At 39.7% G+C, this 21,356-nt stretch overlaps 1 protein-coding gene and 1 pseudogene across 2 annotated transcripts in view; both read right to left on the bottom strand.

The window, feature by feature from the left end:
- Positions 1-21,356, bottom strand: part of PLXDC2 (plexin domain containing 2) — a 423,511-nt gene that overhangs the window by 338,598 nt on the left and 63,557 nt on the right. The window lies entirely within an intron of this gene.
- LOC139036528 (D-aminoacyl-tRNA deacylase 1 pseudogene) lies at positions 10,648-18,901 on the bottom strand (annotated as a pseudogene).

Raw genomic sequence — 21,356 nt, 5'->3', positions numbered from 1 at the left:
CATTCACCAGGAGAGTATGTGCTGTGAACTTTGCAAATCAGGTTCGCTGCTTTAGTCTGAGGAGAAAACTATGTGTGTTTCCTTTGTTACCCAGATCTCCAGTTCATGAGCTATTCAGAGGAAGTTGAAGCAGAATATAGGCATTTAATTTATTGTATTGTATTCAGATTAGTAGGTTATAAATACCCATTAAAAGGTTTTCTCAGCTGTTGATACAGATCAGAGACTTTGGAGAATTAAAGGTCAGTAATTGTTGTTATTCAGTTGCTAAGTCATGTCTGACTGCTTGCGACCCCATGGACTGCAGCACGCCAGGCTTCCCTGTCCTTCACCATCTCCCAGAGTTTGCTCAAACTCATGTCCACTGAGTCGGTGATGCCATCCAACCATTTCATCCTCTGTCGCCCCCTTCTGCTCCTGGCCTCAATCCTTCCCAGCATCAGTCTTTTCTAGTGAGTTGACTCTGCATCAGGTGGCCAAAGAACTGGAGCTTCAGCTTCAGCATCAGTCCTTCCAATGAATATTCAGGGTCAATTTCCTTTAGGATTGACTGGTTTGATCTCCTTGCTGTCCAAGGGGCTCTCAAGAGTCTTCTTCGGCAATCTTTAATAAGACACCCACATTGTCTGAATCCCTATCTAACTGATGTGAGAAAACGCAAACAGCATAAACCCTAAAAGGATAGTTATTGAAATTCAAATTGAACATGAGCATTTAACAACTAGAAACTGCATTCACTTCTCATTGCTAAAAGGACTGGAGTTTAATTGAGTCAGACATGCTAAAGAACTGCAAAACCATCTGGGAGAATTTATGTCCAAAAGTTAAAGGAGAGACATAGAATATGATGAGTATGAAGCATGACTTAAGTTTCTGTAATAGTTTTGAAGATCAGCTTCAGGGTGAATCAAAGGTATCATGGAAAGACACTGTAGTTTATAAGAAAGACTGGCACGACTTAAATTGCAGCCCACCAAGGACATAAAAGATCCTTCATTTGGTTACAGAAGTACCTGAAGCCCAATTCCACGCTGCTTCTGTGGTCACATTCAGAGCAATGCTCAGGTTCTGTGAAAGTGCTCCTTGCTCAAATGGCACGGCTGGAACCAAAGCCCTGTGCTACTCTGAGTATCACAAAGCAGGGGTCAGAATTGAAGCAAGCCCTGCCTAAACACACTCCACAATTTTCTAAGAGTTGAAACCTTTTAAATACCAGCCTTCTAACTTAAATGATGAAAAGCAGTCGACTCCTGCAAGTGAGCCTTTTACAAAGAAGAAAGGTCTTCAGACTCTTTTGGCAATGCATTTATCATGGCTAAATATTGCCCGTTTTCAACGGCTTTATTTAACTAGAAAATTTTCCTGTGTTCTGCTCTTGAACTTTACTGCTGGAGAACCAGGAATATAGTCAGATCAAATGAACCTTTAAACTACAAAAAAGTCATAATTATGCTGTATCTTCTATTTTGGAACATCAACTGTATGCCAGGTACTTCATGTATTTATTTCTAACACACTGATATTTGAGGGGAAATTTGAGTTCATGGAAGCACCACAACTGTGGAGCTCTGTGAGACTTGTCTCTGAGCTTCAATTTTCAAGTCTGTTATATAGAAATAAGAATAATGGTCACTTCATAGAAAACTATGCAGTTTAAAATAGTAAAAAGATTAGCAGAGGGCCTATAAATAACTGTTAGCAGTTACTACTTTAAGATTTACCTGAATGTTTTCCCAACTTCAGTTCCTCATCCATCTATAAGTATTTTGAGAAGAAAGCAAAGGAAAAATTTCTTCCACATAATTTCCTCATCAGCATTTTATCTACTTTGCTGCAGCTCACTATATTCTTCCCCACAGCATTTACAAATCAGATGCACCCTGTACTAATGAGGTGAATACTTAAAGCTGGCTGTTAAACCCTAGACTTTGAGACAGAGAAAAAGGCAATGTGAGCTCTGTATTCCTATGCATGTTTCTGATGTTAGCTAGCTGTACTTAAATGGGTAGGGGCGATGGGGACTTCAGTTCTGGAAGTATGGAGTGAGCACATCTCCCCCTTATCACACCTAAAACCCTGGTTAAAATGAATAAAACTACCAGCAGAAAACTCAAAAAGGTAGAGACAAAAAGGCAGACTTTCTAGGGAACCTTGCTATGCAAAGAATGACTAATTGACCTGTGTTAAAAGAACTGATGAAAATAGAGAGGGAATAACAACAGAAAAAACTTGGAACATCAGAGCAATCAACAGAACAGGTAAAAATATTGGTAAATAAAATATGCTACTTATTCTTTATTCAGTTTTTAAAATTCTGTTACAGATATTTGAAAGCAAAACTATAATAGTTTCCAGTGTGTTTCTCAATATACACAAAGAAGGTAAACACTTAACACACTGTCAATTATTTCACTTTGTATGAGTGCTCTAAATATGCCAATTGAAGGAGAGAGATTGGCAAAGTGGATTTTTAAAAAATGCTCCAACTATGTGATGTCTATAAGGAACTCATTTCTAATATAATGATACAGGTAGGATGAAAGTAAAGACGTACTATGAAAACACCAATCAAGGGCTTCCCTGGTGGCTAAGTGGTAAAGAATCTTCCTGCCAATGCAGGAGACATGGGTTTGACCCCCGACCCAGGAAGATCCCACATGCCCCAGAGCAACTAAGTCCAGGTACTACAGCTACTGAGCCTGTGCTCTAGAACCCGGAGCCACAACGATTGAGGCAAGTGTGCAACTACTGAAGCTTGTGTGCCCAGAAGTCCCTACTCTGCAACAAAAGAAGTCTATGCAAGAGAAGCCCGTGCACTGCAAATAGAGACTAGCCCCTGCTCGCTGCAATTAGAGAAAAGCGCACGCAGCAAGGAAGACCCAGCACAGCGAAAATAAATAAATAAACAAAATTTTATTAAAAAATACCAATCAAAAGAAAGGTGTGATATCACATAAAGTAGACTTCAGACCAAAGAAAGTTACTGGACACGGAAAGGAACATTATATACTGATAGACGTGTCAATGCACCAAGATGAAGAGTGTTATGGTTTGAAGTATAAGGATATGAGGATAGACCTTGATTATAATACTGGTGACCTTGGACTTCAGCTTTCTGTAAGTTTCTCTAAGAATCAGTGTTCCCATCTCAAAAAATATAGGAATAATAATGCCCATTCCTTGGGTTGTTCAAATGTATAAATGAGGTCAATACATAAAATACCAAGTTTTTGTTTGTAACTCCACTACCATATAAACGCTTTGGTCCAAAGATGGACACAAGAAATCCTCAAAGTAACCTTGACTTTCCAATTTTTGATATATTGCTTCTCATGAATAATGAGTTCTATTCGCAGAGCACAGTGTTTTGCTATAAAACATACTGGGGGAAATGTGCTGGTAAATTAGTAAAGACTTGGAAATATAGAATTCCAATTAATTTCAGAAACTATTATGTAATTACAGATAAATCAATGAAAATTCTGTTGACATAGAATATAATAATTACATATCGCAATAGAGTAGAATCCAGATCCTTACATATTTTCACCTGCCTCTTCTTTTCAGATTTAAAATAGGAAGGAAAGGTAAGGAATAAGGGAAATAAACTAGACCATGCAATATTTAGTGGCTCAGCTGGTAAAGAGTCCACCTGCAATGCAGGTGACTTGGGTTCGATCCCTGAGCTGGGAAGATCCCCTGGAGAAGGGAAAGGCTACCCACTCCAGTATTCTGGCCTGGAGAATTCCATGGACTGTATAGTCCATGGGATCACAAAGAGTTGGACATGGCTGAGCAACTCTCACTTCACATGCAATTATTTAATATTCCACAGAACAAGAAGAATTGCAAAAAGAAAGAACAAAAAGTTATTACTCAAGTAGTCATATTTAATATTTCCTTCCTTCCTTCCTTCCGTCCTTTCTTCCTTCTTTATTTCTGTTTTTCTTTTAATTTTCTGTGTGTACTTCTCATCTTCCTATTTGGTGGGGAATGGAGGCATTTTTCCTTTTAACCATCATCCTTATCAATGTGTGTGTGAGTAAATGTACATGTTTTAACTATTGTAACTCAAGTGATTTGGTAGAATTAAAGTAACAAGCTTCAGTAGAAATTAACTTTTCTTTTTTCAGGTCTAGGCCAAAATTTACCATTCCAAAAGACACTAGAAAAGATTAAAAAGAAAATGAAAAAGAAAAAAAAATGTTCCCCTCCAAAAGGTGCACTATTGTTTGCTCTTGATAGTTGACAGCATAGCATCCCAAATAGTAGGTATCATTATTTTCATCCATCATAACTGACTAAAAGACTAGAGTGAAGCACAGGGATTTACTAATTTATACTAACTAAATTTTAATTTTCAGAAATGACTTAGCTACCAAACGAGTTACCAAATGAATAATTGAAAATAAATGAACTGAAACATAAAATTTCAAATATCCTAATATTAAGTTTGAAGTTATAATTTATTAATAGAAAAAAACTGATGCTCACAGGCTTTTTATGGGAATTCAATTGATCACATGTTGTTGCCTTCAGAAACATTCAGATACTCTAAAAACTTGGGAGATCTCAAACATGAGAGCTTATTAAAAGTCAAGCTGTCCCAGGTCAAAGCTGAAGAAACCAGTCTTTAAAACTTCATTTTAGATCATTAAGCTGCCTTAGGAAACAGTTCCAGATTAAAATGGCTCCAGTTTCTGTTTTTTTCGACTGTATACAGTTAGAAGAACTAGTTATTTGAAAATACAATTCGAGCTTTGGATACTTATCAAAAGAAAAATTTTACTGTCTAGCTAGATATAGAGCTAACTAGCACATACATTTCTCACATTTAATTGCTGTCATGTCTCTATTTTCATGTTCTTAGATTTTATATACCACCAACTTCTGAAAGAATTTGTGACAGCTTAAAAATTAATTGTGTTAAATGTTACTTGTGTGTGTACACATGTTTGTACTCAGGTGTCCGACTCCTTGAAACCACATGGATTGCAGCCCGCCAGGCTCCTCTGTCTATGGGATACCCCAGGCAAGAATACTGGAGTGGGTTGCCTTTTCCTTCTCCAGGGCATCTTCCTGACCCAGGGTTCGAGCCCATGTCTTCTGCTTTGCAGGTATATTCTTTACCATCTGGTCCACCAGGGAAGTATAAATGTTACATATGTTTCTTTAAAACAAATACAATATAGACCTTTAGAGGAGTAAGGAAAATAGGTGTTACCAGTTATCTATTTTATGAAGATATTACTAATATTGTTCCTACTGGCCATGGCCACTGAATTTGACTGAAAAAAAAGTTATGATATTAAAGTCAACATACAAGTAGTCATGTATGGATGTGAGAGTTGGACCATAAAGAAGGCTGAGCATCAAAGAATTGATGCTTTTGAAGTGTGGTGCTGGAGAAGACTCTTGAGAATCCCTTGGACTGCACGAAGATCAGACCAGTCAGTCCTAAAGGAATCAGTCCTGAATATTCATTGGAAGGACTAATGCTGAGGCTGAAGCTCCAATACTTTGCCCACCTGATGAGAAGAACTGACTCATTGGAAAAGACCCCGATGCTGGGAAAGATTGAAGACAGGAAGAGAAAGGGACAGCAGAGGATGAGATGGTTGGATGGCATCACCGACTCAATGGACATGAGTTTGAGCAAGCTCTGGGAGTTGGTGATGGACAGGGAAGCCTGGTGTGCTGCAGTTCATGGGGTTGCAGAATCAGACACAACTGAGTGACTGAACTGAACTTTACCATAAAGAGATTAAAGCAGTAATTAGTGCTTTACTTACATACATCAGAGATGTTTGAGAAACATTTTTTATATTCACCTCCCAATGTCTCCTTCTCTCCATGGTATGACAAAATTCCAGCTATTATAAGGTTAGACAACTTACTAGAATGTTCAAAAGAAAAAAAATCAGATTGATTTATGTTCATTTGGTTAACCTGACTTTAAAAAGAGTTTGTAAAAGTCTAAATTTATAAACATAGAATAAAATAAGTTTTTGTTTTTAAATCTCAACTGGTTTATGGAAGGACAAGCAATACGAAGACAGAGTATTTCACATCTCAGCTCTAGTGCCTCTGTATACTCAGACTGAAATCCTTGCTGAATGCCAAGCAAGGGAAATGCTTCAGGGCCATTCATCCAAAGTCTTGAGATGCTGTGATTGAAAGTAACATGTGGAATCAGTTTGAGAAAAATAAACCAAGTCGGAGGAAAATGACATGAGTAATAAACTAAGATAGAGTGGAGACTATTAAAAAATGGAAATTGCTTCAGGGAAATATTTTGAGATGCAGCAGACAGAAATTTCAAAGCTGGTAGAAACAGAATTTGCTTACACAGAACATACACTCTGAAATATTATGTGTCTATTCACTATCTGTATTTGCAGGAAATTGCTTTAAATACTCATCTGTAACCCAAAATATATTGTAATAAGCCCCACTGATAAAATACTTTTGTTTTTTAATGGACTGAAAATAGAAAAAGGTATTTCTTGGCATGGTAGGAAAAGCTGTAAACTACAGGCAAGAGAACAGGATTCTACCTGGCTTAACCACACATATTATACTGGCTTCAAGGTGGATGTCATTTGCCTTCTCTTCTAACTATAAGGTGAAGTGAGGTGACTTCAATGATCCCCCTTCCTCTGCCTGTGAATCCATAAGCCTAACACTTCCCAGTGCTTTTGTATTTAACAAAGGCTTGATTGGCTAACATTACAGTTTTTACTATCACAAGGATATTGACTCAAATGTAGGGTAAAATATTCAGGAAATTTTGTAGGGCAAAAAAATAACCTTAGGAAATTTGAATGACATAGGTACAAAGGTCTTTTTTTAAATGATCCCAGAGCAAATTTTAAAGAAATATTTAGAGTTAAAGAGAGGCATCAGGTATTTGAAGTTAAATAAGAATGGTGTTGAGAATATATATCTTAAAACATATATATGAAACAGATGCAGAAAGGTAACCTTTAAATCTTTATTCCACTCAGCAGAACAATTTCAATTTTCCCTACTATTCAGAGTGATCAAAAAGCTCACTGGTTACAGAAGTCCTATTTGGAAATGTCCTCTGCTTGGTGCTTACGAAGTTTTAACACTCCTAAGAAATGCATCATAGTAAGATTCTGATGAATAAAAGAGATCAGTTATAAGGAATAGTAAGTATTGAAGTTTATGATCAAGATGGTAAGCATTCGTGTTCCACCATGGGTACACAATAACCCGATTTGCTATAACTCTGGTGATATATCCCTGGTGATATATCTTGCATATATTTTCTCATTTATTCCTCACCAAAGCCTTTAAGACTGCTTTGGGATATTGACCATAGTTTTCCCCACATTTCCAGGGAAGGAGGTATTCAAGAGAGAGGACATCGAAAGTCCTGTTTTTAGAATGGGGAAGATAGCCTTCTTGGTTGAGCATTGTTACTATTAAGATCAGCTAATTTGCCTTAGTTTTCATCATTAAACAAGTTTTGATTATAATTTTACCAACATATAAAGTTCCTCACAAAGAAAAAATGCACTGACAAAGCCATCTTTATGACTGTTTGTTGTGGTATGTGTAACGTAACTGTTGGCATTCTATTTTGTATGTCAACCTCTCAGGAATTTGCATGGTGTGTGTTATTGTGTGACAAACCAGATTCTATAGGTAAGAACTGAAGCTTTGAAATGGACCTATAATAAGGCAGCAGCCTCAGCAAGGCTGACAATCCCTGAATCAAAATCTCAGAAATCTTGGTAACTGTTGTGTGGCAGAATTTTATACGCGCGCGCACACACACACACACACACACACACACACACACATACATACACACACACTTGAGATCATGAAGCTAATCACATTTCTTTGTTTAGATTCATTTTTATCTTGCCCAGACTAGTTTTTACTTCTGGTTCATAGGAAAAACAGAATACAACCCAGAGTCTTACCACCTCAGCATTCTAGAATCCAAACTCAACTTAGCAAGAAGAAAGAGATTAATAAAGCTTGTAGAAGCCAGCATATATTTTACCGAAGTCACAAATCAAAGTTGACAGCAGCTTGGCAAGAGACTAGAGGAATGATCAGATGGCCAGGGCAGAATAGAATATGACCAGCAAATTTATTTGCTCTCATTTACTCGATCTCAATTATTTGATTATTCATTCATTCTTTCATTCATTTATGTATTCAGTTACTCACCTATTAATAAACACTTATGGGGTCAAGCAGTATTCAAGGTACTAGAGATAGCAAGAAGACTAAATCACGATCCCTGCTTTGGGAAGCTTGCTCTCTGATGGCGAGAGGGAATAGACAGGTATAAGTCACTACAAAGATGAAGACGATGATGAAAGCTCCTTCCATCACCCTGACTAGAAGTCAGGTGCTGTTTTAAGTTCTAAAACTCAGAAGCTCTAAGTGCTATAAAATGTGGTTAAGGGACTTCCCTGGTACAGTGGTTAAGCCTCCATGCTTCCAATGTAAGAGGAACAGGTTTGATCCCTGGTCAGGGAGCTAAGATCCTAGGTGCCACACTCGATGAGGCCAAAAAATAAATTAAAAAAAAAAAAAAAAAAAAAGACTTGGCAATTCCCTGGTGGTTAGAACTCTGAGCTTTCACTGCCATGTGCCTAGGTCAAAAAAATGAATATAAATAGAGTCTGCAAATAAAACAAACCAAACCTATTTTAAAATGTAGTTAAAATGTACAGATCTATTGAACCTGCAGGCAAATAGAGTATAGTTTACTCATTCTTTCATGCCTTTGTCCCTGGAGTTCTTTGCTATCTAAGATGTTGCCATTCCACAATGATGACCACAGAGATGGCAACATCACCCTGTACCACTCAGGCCCTTGGAGTATGTGTGGCTGATTAACTTTGTTCTCCACAAAATATTTCCTTTAAAAGATGGGATTAGGATTCCAGGGTCACTGGCGGTGGGGGTGGACAATTTAGTAGGAGTATAGCATTAATAGATACACACTACTAAGACAGATAAGCAACAAAGATTTACAGTATAGCACAGGGAATTATTTCAATATCTTGTAATAACCTATAATGGAAAAAGAATCAAATAATAATAAAATATATGTGTATATATATTACTCAGTCATTTTGCTGCTGTATACCTAAAACTAACATACTGTAAATCAACTATACTTCAGTTTAAAAAAAAAGGAGAGAGAATTCCAGGGCCCCAACTACAAATGCACCATAATATGTCATCCTAATGAGTGTGTCTGTGTTAATCAGCCACATACACTCAAAGGGCCTGAGTGGTACAGGGTGATGTTGCCATCTCTGTGGTCATCATTGTGGAATGGCAACATCTTAGACAGCAGAGAACTCCAGGGACAAAGGCATGAAAGAATTAGTAAACTATACTCTGTTTGCCTGCAGGTTCAATATATCTGTACTTGAAAACTTCTTTCAGATTACAAGTACACCCACCCACCAACACTCAGCAACATTCACCCCTTCCATCTCTTTTAGAGATATATTTCCAATATTTTTGCTTTTTATGTTTAAGAACTATTTGTCATAATATGTAGTATACTTGGGCTTCCCAGGTAGCTGAGTGGTAAAAAATCTATCTGCCAATGCAGGAGAGATGGGCTCAAACCCTGGGTCAGGAAGACCCCTCGGAGAAAGGAATAGCAACCTAGTCCAGTGCTCTTGCCTGGGAAATTCCATGGACAGAGGAGCCCGGCAGACTACTCCATGAGTTTGCAAAGAGTCGGACATGACTCAATGACTAAACAACAACAACTGAGTGGAACTAGAAACATCTAGATCCTTATAGCAAATGGTAATGTGAAGTTACCACTATCATCTAGCCTCAGAACTTCAGGCTCCCAGCTCCCATGAAAATAAAATTATAGTATCTAAAATTCAAAGAAAAATTTAATAAACATATTTCCATGGGAAAAAAAGGTTCACATGCTACAGTAAACTTTTCCTAGTGGTTTGTTGCTATCTCTTTGAAGTTGACCAACTTTGATTATGTATAAGTTGAATGCATGCTCCCTTAATGTGGGTGGGGAGCAGGGGAAAGCAGAGAAAATATATGAATCCTCTAACTGGTGACAAATATACTTGGGTAAGAGGCTCAAGCGAGGGACTGAAATCCAACTCATGCATTTGCCATCAGACTACAATCTCCAGAGCTGTAAGGTCCAAGAGGGAGCATCTTTTTCTTGTTCATACAAAAGTACAAACAAAGCTAATAGTGGCCTGCTTTTTATCTGACTCTGACTTCTCACTTTCATCTAATCTTTAGAAAATCATATTGGCTCTACCTTCAGAGCAGACCCAGAATCTGATCAGTTTTCACAAACTTCAGTGGTACTAGCTGGGCCCAAGCCACCATATCTCACGCCTGGATTGTTGCAATAGGCTCTTAACTCAGGCCCCCTGCTACCACCTTATTCCCCCCTGTCGTTTCTTCTCAGCACAGCAACCAGAATGATCCTGCTAAAGCATAAGCCAGGTTGTGTGGCTCCTCTGCTTAAAACACTCCAGTGTCCCATTCCAGTCAGAGCGAATGCCAAGTCCTGTCAGTGCCCACCAGGCCTCTGTGATTTCCCCCTTTGCCCTAGATTCTGATCTCATCTCTCACTTTTCCATTCACTGATTCTGTTGCAGACCCACACAGGTCTTTCTATTGTTCCCTTAAACATCAGGCATGCCCCTGCCTGAAGACATTTGCACACACTGTTCTGTTGGCCTAGAGTCCAGACTTCTGCTTACACTGAAACATTCTAACAGAGAAAGCCCTGAGGTATTTGTTATTTCCAAAACTACAGGGACGTTGTAGAGGATTTTACCTGAAGACATGGCACACAACTTCTTTTTTTCTGTATTGAAGAAAAGTTTTTGCTTCTTTTAAAGAAATGGCATGCATTTTCCTAGGGGACAGTTGTGAATCATGTAACTGTTTCCCTTTTGACTATAGTCATCAGGAAGGTCACAACAAAAATTTCAACTAAATGATTGCTGACAGACATGTAGCTTAAAAATTACTGTTACAAAGTAGCACTTCCAACCATACACCTCTCAGTCCTAATTTGACCTTTTGTTCCCTGTATTCTTTCTATTTCTCACTTGCATCTGTTTGTATTTTAACCTCATTGCTTTTCAAGCCCTTCATTAAATTATATTTTCAAATTAAGTAGGGAAATGAAATCACATTTGTTATGTGGCTTTGCAAACAATCAGTAGGCCAGGGAAAAACAATTTTAAAAGGGGCCAATTTGAAATCCCCAGGAAGTGTGATGTATTTCCTAGCTTCATGTCTGTATCTTTTTTTCCCATCATGATGTATCTAGAAGATTATGAATAAACTCATGCTCTAACCATGTAAGAAAATATGACAAAAAATTGAATAATCAGAAGTTTTTTTTTTTTTTTAATTTTTATTTATTTGGCTGCACCAAGTCTTAGTGGTGGCATGTGGATCTTTTTTTTCTTTTTTTGCCACTTTATTTATTTTTTAATTGAAGGATAATTGCTTTACAGAATTTTGTGGTTTTCTGTCAAACATCAGCAAGAATTGATTCGAGAGATATAAAGATTTGAAATTAAAATAAAATCAGAACAGGTGAGCCAGAAATTTTCATTAAAATACTGTAGTTTTATTATGCTATTTTTTGAGAATATCCCCTGGTGGAGGAAATAGCAACCCACTCCAGTATCCTTGCCCGAAAAATCTCAAGGACAGAGGAGCCTGGTGGGCTACAGTTCAAAGGGTCAGAAAGAGTCGGACACAACTGAAATGACTTAGCATATCATAAGGGCAAGTTTTAAAGAAATCTAAAATAACAGACACTGTGTTCTTATACAGTGAACGCAGGATCCTATCATCTTCTCACCTTTGGCAACTATGTGATATTTAACTTGGGGAGATTTTTAAAAATTTGACTTCTTTCCCCAATAATAAGAGTTTAGTGATACTTTCAGATCACATCCATCCATCTGAGGTACACCTGCTAGCAAAGTATTACTCCTTTCTGTACTTTGATTGCAGTGACTTGGCCTTACAAGGTTCTTTTTGAAGCTACTTGATATGGTTCGTGAGTATTTATTCTCATATTAATAGGTGCAATCAATAATCCTGCAATAATTTCGCAGAAATGATGTTTTAATTAGGCAGCAGTTGGCACCTTAAAGGCCAGAATGTTTAACCACCAGAACATCATCGGCTCAAGCAGCAGATGGAGGGCAAGAAGGTTGATCTGTATAAATGATCTAGTTGGGAAGGAAATTGGCCATCATGCTTACTTATTATTATCCCTTCAGTATTTAATGTATCAGTGAAGTGTGCAAATCTTCCACAAGCATAAGGCAAAAAAATATGAGAAACAACTTTAAGAACAAACTGGAGAGAAACAACTGGTAGGAGAGGTCCCAGAGGAGACGGGATGATGTTCCGTGATGAAAGGAAAAGCAATTGTGAGAGGTAAGGACAGTAGGAGGAGACGGCAAAAGTCCAAGCTGGCTTCCTCTTCGCAGTGTCGAAGTGAACTCTGCATGTGATTAACAGGTTATCTTTTGAGTTTTCTGTTTCTGTTTTGTAGTACCAGACAAGATGCTAAGGAAAAGAGGGCTGAACGCCTGAGGGCAAGAACTGTGTATATCGAACCTAGCCTAATGGCAATACCACAGGTGCTAAGTATATACTGATTTATCTCCATCACTCATTCTTTAGCATATGGGATGAATACCTGCTGTCTGCAAGGAACTGTTCTAGGTCGAATGTTGGAAACCACAAGAACAAATGCTTGTGGTTTGACAATTGCGGTCATCTGACTGTGGAACAGTCCTCAGCCTAGACTGATAAGGAAACTTTCTCATCCTCTCTTGTTCCAGGCAAGAGTTAGGACCTCAGAGGCAAAGAAAAGAAGGGATATAGGTTTGCAATCTATGTGTCCTAATCCTCAAATTAAAGTCAGCTTCTCTTGTTGCTGTTAAAGTTAACTTTTGTTGTTGCTGTTAATTTTCTATTGCTTGTGCATGACAGACTAATCTAAAATCAGTTTTGGGGGTTGTTGCTAATTTTTGTGGTTGCTATTAATTTTCTACCGGTTGTGCTTGCAAGATTGTAAATTAAGATTAAGACCTGTTTCAATAGTTCCAGATATGATGGAGTGGTAAAATTCTTAACTGAGTAAGAGAAGTGGTTACATATGCATAACCAGAACAAAAGGTGATAATTTTATTATATCTAAACTCTTTGATGTCAAGTTGGAACTGTCTTCCCTATTCTTAGTATTTATTGAGTCAAGGCTAAGATTTAAGTCATTTGAAATATGAAAATAATGTTACTTATTTTTATATCTAAAAAATGAATCCTAAATGGAACTTTCAGAGTATGGTAGCCAAGAAAAATTTTTATTTTTTATAAGTTGATGTTATAGGTAGAGGGTATTCTTCAGTTTTGACGACTGCACAAGAGAAAATGCACGGTAGCTGATAGCATAATTTCTGATGTTGCAAAAGCAAAGCTCTTAGCCAGTCCTGCTACTTGAAAATCACATTAATACATTATTATTTAGTAATGAACTACCTATTGCAAGTGTATTATTATTTATGAAGATTTATCATATGCAATCACATACACTCCAGTTAGGGAAATCTAATATCAATTCCTAGCTCTGCTACTAACTAGCTGTATGATTTTGACCAAGCATTTAATTTCTTAGGCGTTGGTACTTTCAACTGAAAAACTGATAATGGGCTGCATGGCCACAAAAAAAATATCCCACTATGCATAGTTGAAAAAATAAACATGTTAAAAATTTTAAATACAATAAAAAGCATGAAGTATATTTTCTATCTTCTGTTTCTGAAAGCACTTTCCACATTTTGTTGATAACACTAAAGAAAAGAGTCATGGAAGAGATGTAACAAAAAGAAAAGTATTCTAATGTATTTCCGGAATACAGAAGATTCCTAAACAAGACAAGTCTTGAACTCATCCACAGAAGGAGATCTATGCTTGTCCCCCTACAAAAGACCATGATTCCCCAGGCTCATGACTTCCTGGAGTTGTTAAGAAAAGTAATCCAGTTAAGAGGATATACAAGGAGGTAATGGGCTTCCCCAGGTGGCTCAGTGATAAAGAATCTGCCTACAATGCAGGAGCCTCAGGAGATACAGCCTCAATCCCTGGGTTGGGAAGATCCCCGGAGAAGAGCACAGCAACCCATTCCAGTGTTCTTGCCTGGAGAATCCCATGGATAGAGGAGCCTGGCAGGCTACAGTCCATGGGGTCGCAAAGAGTGGGACATGACTGAAGCGACTTAGCACGCATGCACAAGGGGATGTATGAATCAATGAATAACCCCCCTCACCTCACTTTGACCTCTAAGGAACATATGAAAGGCAGAAACTGGAAAGTGGTTAATGCAAACACATTGCTGATTCATGGGACCATGACACATAGGGGAACTACGCTATGGAAAATTTAGGGGAACAAATTAACTTCTTAGGCTGTGATGGAAATTGGAAAGCACCAATCCTTTGGTTTTCCAGGGATTCCTGTGATTTTAAACTCCAAGGACACCTTGGAAATTTCTTTTTTCGTTAACATCTACCTTAATCTTCCTCCAGAAGATTTTTCACAGCCCTGACTCCTGCTGCAGCTCCAGCCTGGGGAGGAGTGCCCAGGCTAGTTTTTCCTTCTAAAAATTGGGCTTTGACTCCCTCTGTGATCTCAGGACCAGTGTGTTTCTTTTGACTTTATACCATTTCAGGAATGGAACTCCATCAGGTCCAACCCCTGGACACTGGAGTGGGTTCACTGTTAGCATGGTTGACTCCCCAACCATTCAAGTAATTGATTAAATCCTATTCTTGAATAGAATTGAATCCTAGTCAGGTTTCCTCTTCAAAGTTCACTTATGCTGCTTCAAGAAAGGAATCATTTCTGAAAGAGCTGTGTTACTAGTTGATCAGACCCCCAGCATGTGCTCTTGTGACGTGCTGAGGGAATGGTGAAGAGATCCTGGAGAAATGTTTTATTAATCACAAAACTTCACTTCCTTCCTTGGGTTTTGTCTCTAAGATTATTTTCAACTGTTTATTATATACATTCTTAACACACTGCCTTGATTTCAAAAGGATTGCTTCTTTGCAAAGGAAACATTATGTTGGACCCAGACACATCTTCTTGCAGAGAACTTCTACTGGATTTAAAGCAAGCCTTAGATCTTCAGATGGATTTGATAGCCATTCTTAAATAAAGGAGTACTTCCCTCAATTATTTATGTTATGTGACTTTCTAAAGGAATTTAAGACTTTGAGGATGAGCGTTATAAAAATGCATGTATAAACAGTCATTATGTAAAAGTTAAGTAGCTCATAGAGCACTTTATTATAAGCTCTCAACTATCTCAACTGATGAAGTATCAGAACATGGCACTTTTTATTCCGCCAAACGTTGTTTAATGCTTCCTGCAACAAACATGACAAATACTATACATTTAAGATGTATCTTCAGCCTTGGAAATATGCAGTAAGACAATATTCAGAATAACAATATTTTATATGGATACATTTGCAATTTTTTCATCATGAACACAAAAAACTCCGAGCAAAGCATGTGTTTATCATAGCCACAACCATTGTAAGTCCTGCATCAAATCAATTCCCCACACCCAGGAGTTCCCTGATGAGCTGCATAAACTGATTAGTAAAATATGATTATGCATGTCAGCCCCACTGAGACAGGAGTATTACCCTTCATGGACGACAGCTGGAACCAAGCCCTGAGGATAAAAGTTAAAGTAAACCTAGATCTCTAAACAGCTATCCAATTGACCTGCCTTAGATGAACCTACCCCTTGTGATAACAGTGATGAATCATTACTGTGACAAAGGGCACTCACTGCATCTAAGGCAACAGTCAGGAAGAAAGTTTCCTCCTGCTGTCTAACTTGGGCCTTAGTCTGTTCTGCCCACCAAGGGTTTTATTTGGAGATAAACAAATCCATGTTGAGACTTATTCTGTTGTCGGCACACCAGAGAACATCAAAACCTATTGCTGTATGAAGTGACCATCAAAGGTGGAGGCAGTTTGGGGGAGGGAGTGGAAGGAATTTCCAAGAAGTCAGTTTATTTATAGAAAGTATTGTTTCCTTTAAATAAGATTCTGACCAAAGGATTGAGCTTTCATGACCAAGGATGAAGTAACAGGAATAGTCTGAATTAGGAAATCTTAGCAATCAATATTCCTGTATAGGTTTACTGATTTGGTGTACATAGCAGCCAGCAATTTTGATTGCAGTCACAGTTGTAAGTTTACATCTGAAATTTTCATGAGTAGAATTATTTCAACAGGTACCTTTGGTGTTCAATATCATGAACAAGCCTGGTCTTTATACACGGGATGGCAGTGTACACAGTGGGAGTAGGAGCAAACCTCTGGAGGCAGGGTTTGAATCCCCGCTTAGCTCCTCACTGGCTAAGAGACCTTGAACAAGTTTAAGTCATTTAACCTCAGTGTACCCTAGAGCTAAACCTGTAACTCAGGAACAAGAATAGAACATACCTCTTTTAGTGGCTGTGAGGATTAACTAGGAATCCCTGCATGGTGGCTGGCACATAAGAGAAATATTTCAGTACTAGCCGTTATCATTGCTCAGTAAATATGGATCAAGCACCTACTAAGCACTAGGAGCATATGACTCTACTATAGGAAATATTAATGTGGCCTGAAATGTCTTTGCACTGTAAATATCAACATTCTGTATTTCTAAAATTCCTTGTTTTCTTCTAAAATAGGGAAGTGTCTCTTCACATGAGTTCTTTTTTTTTCGCCATAAACAAGAAAACTGGTTAAAAGAGAACAATCTAACATGTGCATGAAGCTATGCTGCCTTTTGTTTCAGTAAGGGTCTCTTATTCTATGAAAATGAAAAATCCAATTTTTATTTTTAAATCAAAGGAGCAATTCCCCATGTAATATCATTTGGCATTTACTGTGTTCAGACTTGGAAGGTAAAACCAATTCTTTGGGTCACTGGACTTGAGTTTTACTTCAAAAATAAGTTATAATAGGTAAATGGAATTAGTCTAGAAGCAAAAGAGAGATTTCCTTAATCACGCCTAGCTTTAAAATCACCCCAGAGGTGACCAACCTTCCTAAGGCAGCGGGTCTAAAATTAGGCCTGATTTCTGTGTAGGGAAGAGGCAAGGAGCTTTTAAGCAGGAGGCAGAGGTGGGGACCCTGTGGCTTTCATTTGACAAAGCCCGCAGCAAGCCCTGGAGGAGCAGGGAGCAGAGCTCAGAAAATAGGATTTCCCACCTTAAGAGTCTGTGGCTATGCCGGTCAAAAGCCTGTAAGGCAATTTAACAGATGTGAAAGGTAATTACAGGAGACTGGGGAAGACAGAGGGGACAAAAGAGAAAGGGGGGGGGGGGGGAAGTGCAGGAAGAAGCGAGTAAAGAACCAGGTATTCTTTAAGCAAGTATTCTTTAAGTCAGAAAAACTGAAAGCCCACAAATAACAAACTTGTACGCAGAGTAAGTGACCCACAAAGCACCATAATGTTGTGCTTTTGTATGACCACAAAGGGAAGAGAAATACTAACTACCCAGTTTTTTTTTTTTTTAATTTTTTTATTTTTTTAATTTTTTTTTTGGTTTGTGGAGCTTTGGAGTTTATTTCTTTTTAGAAAAAAAGAGGAAATTTGTAAGATGCAAAGGTCTCACATAATGTATTATCATGGACAACTGTTCTCTTTACACCCTAACATGAGCCCTGGCCTAGCCAGTGTTGGGAAAAACATGGACAGTGTGACCGCATTTGGGACCCATCATGGACACTCAGAAATACACCACAGGGTGAAAGGAGGACTCGATGACAAGTGATGTTGGGCCAGCCTGTTCCAAAAGAGGCAAAATGAGAATCAGAGGAACCAATGCGGCCTTCCTGAGGGGACCCTTGGGTGTGTTCCTTGCTGCCCTGTGCATGGGGCACCTTCCCCACCCTGGCAGCACCCATCTCCTCTATTAAGCCACAGCAGCAACAAAAAAATGGTAACGCTCCTTTGGTGGTTTTTTTGTGTGTGTTTTTGTAGGTTCCCAGTTTCTTATTTCCATCTTCCTTTTCAGGATTCAGGTCCAAGTCTTTAAAGTAGTATAGGTGCCTAGCATCTTTCATGGATTTTTCAGGATCCAGTTGTGCCCAATGATAATGCACTGCGTCCAGCCCACCTACGGCTCCCGCTCTGAGGACACGTCCCCCTCGGCCCCGCTGCTGGCGCTGCGGTCTTCCTTGCGGGGAGCGCTTCTCTCCTTGCTTGACTCGGAAGGCCCTTTGGCTCTGGTTTTTTCTTTCCTCTGCTGCTGCTTTTCAAGCTTTGACAGCTGCTTCGGGTCGGAGGCAGCAGCACCAGGGGCTGGAGATTCCAGTTCTATGGTCACAGGCCCGTCGTTCTGAATGTGAACTTGCATGTAGGCGCCCAACTTGCCATCTTTGACGAGCCCCGGCCGGTAGGTCTTGCGCAGCTGCTCCGGGAAGCCCTTGTAGAAGGACTCAGCCTGCTCTGGAGGCATGGCCAGGTGGAAGTCGGGCTTGTTCCCCTTGAGGACACACTGCAGGGTGAACTGGCTGACGCACAGCACCTCGTACTGCTGTCCATCACGCTCTTGGACCAGTGTTTCCCACTTCCATCCTCAAACACCCGCAGGTTTAAGATCTTCCGGACCATGTGCTCCAGTTCCTTCTGCGTCTCTTCCAAGGAGACACCCAGCAACACGCAGATGCCCCGTCCAATGGCGCTTATCGGCTCTCCGCCAACTGTGACGCTGGCCCGGGTGACGCGCTGCACCACGGCCTTCACGGCGGCGGCTGCGACGAGCGGGGCGGCGCCGGGCCCCAGTATTTTTTAAAAAAGAGAACAGGGCGCATTGGGTTATCTCCTCTGTGCTTTAGCTGTGTAGTTCTATTTTCTGGCGGCTCGGAGACAAGAGAGGCAGTTGAGAGAGAAACCAGAGGACTGTGGAGAGAGCAGCACCAGCGGGAGAACGCGCGGCACGACAGTCAGAAAGGAGCGAAGGCGATGGTTGAACCTCCAGCTGCCGCAGGACCAGGAGGGGAGTCGAAGATCCGGAATGCAAGGAGTCCGGGGGGCGGGCCGTGGGGGGAAGGGTGGGGGTGGGTTGGGGGAATCCAAATCTAATGCCCAGAGCAGAGAATTTCCAGCCGTGACATATTTTTTAGACTTCTACACACAGGGCATATATATGTTAGAGACGATCAGCATAAAGGGGAGATACACTCATATTAGCTACACATACATGCATATACATCCCATGTGTCACAGCAGCAAGAACATTAAACTGTGTTAGGGAAACATATGCTATATGCTTACACATAACCTGAGTTTAAAGAGTGGGATTCCGCAACTCTTGGTTTAAGAAAACCATTCTCCATCATGACTTAAGTTTAAGGAACTGGATGAAGCTCAGAGCTACCCAAAATTCAGAATAATAGACTCCCCGCCCTTCACTCTCAGTAAGCTGTCAAATTTGTCACAGAGAGAGCATAAGTGATTGTAAGAGGAATGAATGAATGACAGAGGCCCCTGAAATGTGGAGAGTCAGGGCTACTGACTCTGTTAGGATTCCAACCCTACCATTTGCTTTGCCTGGGACCACTCTAAGCTTCAGTTACTTCATCTGTGAAATCTAGGTGAATATAAAAACCTACAGCCCATAGTTTGGGAGAATTCAATGAAAAAACTGAAATAGAGATTCAGTCCAGTACCTATATGTAACACTTTCCATTATATGGGCTACCTGCTGGCACTGTTATGGAGCCCATCTCAGACTGCAAGGTGTAAGATCTGTCTTGGTCATTGATTTTCCGGTCTGTGGATGCCTAAAATTAAGGTTGAGGAATGTGTTAGATCTTGAAATTCCAAAACTACAAGCTTTTACGATATTAATATTTATTTGCAGTTGATACCTCAGCAAGATATTGGGAAGGCCACAGGTAGACAAAAGATAAGAAAGGAACTCAGAAAAGTAACTCAGTTTACTTTCCAACTCTAGCATAACTGTGGTCACTTAACAAATTCCCTTTTCAAGAGTGACTGCGTCATTAAATGAGGATACATTTTGGGGGCACTGGGACACTATTTAATTGCAGGTTCCAGCAAGTTATTAAGTGAGGCCCTAGTGATTTGAAAACAATTAATGCGTCATTTAATGAATTGAACACCCGCATATTGGGAGGAGCCCAAGTGGCTTGAATGAGTTAATGCATGACCCTAAGTGCACAATTAATAACAGGAGTGTCATGGGCATTAGGAGAAATAAAAGTAACTGACAATGGAAATAATCAACAGAGTTTGTCACCATATAATTTTAAAGAGTGTACCAAAAAAAGAGGGAGTGTACCACTTCCAAAAGATTTCAAAGGGCTATTAAGCATTTTATAAATAAATCCTAACATAAAAGAAAAATGAACACTACCACTGAACTGAACCATCTTCCAAAAAAACAAAAATTGGTCTCTATTGTATTATCATAAAAATGTTTCCCAGAGGTAAATGGTATTTTTTTTTTTTCAACTAAATCCTGTAGAATGTAAAATCAAACCACGGGCTAAACTCAAAAAAGAAATTTTGTATTGAATTAGTCCAAAGTATTTAATCCACACACATAGAGCAGCAATTCCCTTGGAGAAGGCCTCCAGAGAACGCCTGCTGGCACCATCAAAACCGCCACTCTTGCTCTACGGCTCTGCACGTAGAGGGTGTGCCTGATCTGCAGCAGCTGTCCTTCTTTAACGGCACTTTCAGTAACTGAGCTTTTTGTTGATTTTATTCCCCCTCCCCTCTACCCTGGATCTTCCCTGTGGCTCAGACGGTAAAGAATCTGCCTGCAATGCAGGAGACCCGGGTTCGATCCCTGGGTCAGGAAGATCCTCTGGAGAAGGCAATGGCAATCCACTCCAGATTCTTGCCTGGAGAATCCCATGGACAGAGGAGACTGGCGGGCCACAGTCCATGGGGTCGCATTGAGTTGGACATGACTGAGTGACTAACACTACTACTACCACTACCCCTCCATCCCAGGTCTGGCCAGACCCATCCCAAACTCCTGCAGCCAGGCCCATTTCTCAGATGCCCATTGCCTGGCCATCTCCCTCTGGGCAGGAATGGGCAATGTCTCCGTCCCATCTGTCTGCTGTGACGTCATCTGTATCCATACTGAACCTCCCTGATGGGGACCATCTGCCTGTGACCTGCTGCCTTGCTCTGGTTATAATACTGTCACCGAGCCTGCTCCTTTTCTAGTCTCCTCAGGCTACTTACCCGTCTCTTAGAAACC

The sequence above is a fragment of the Odocoileus virginianus genome, chromosome 9 (genome assembly GCF_023699985.2).
Source record: "Odocoileus virginianus isolate 20LAN1187 ecotype Illinois chromosome 9, Ovbor_1.2, whole genome shotgun sequence".
NCBI classification, from domain to species: Eukaryota; Metazoa; Chordata; class Mammalia; order Artiodactyla; family Cervidae; genus Odocoileus; species Odocoileus virginianus.
Note: the sequence above shows the minus strand (reverse complement) of the source record. Positions and strands in the feature narration are given on the sequence as shown.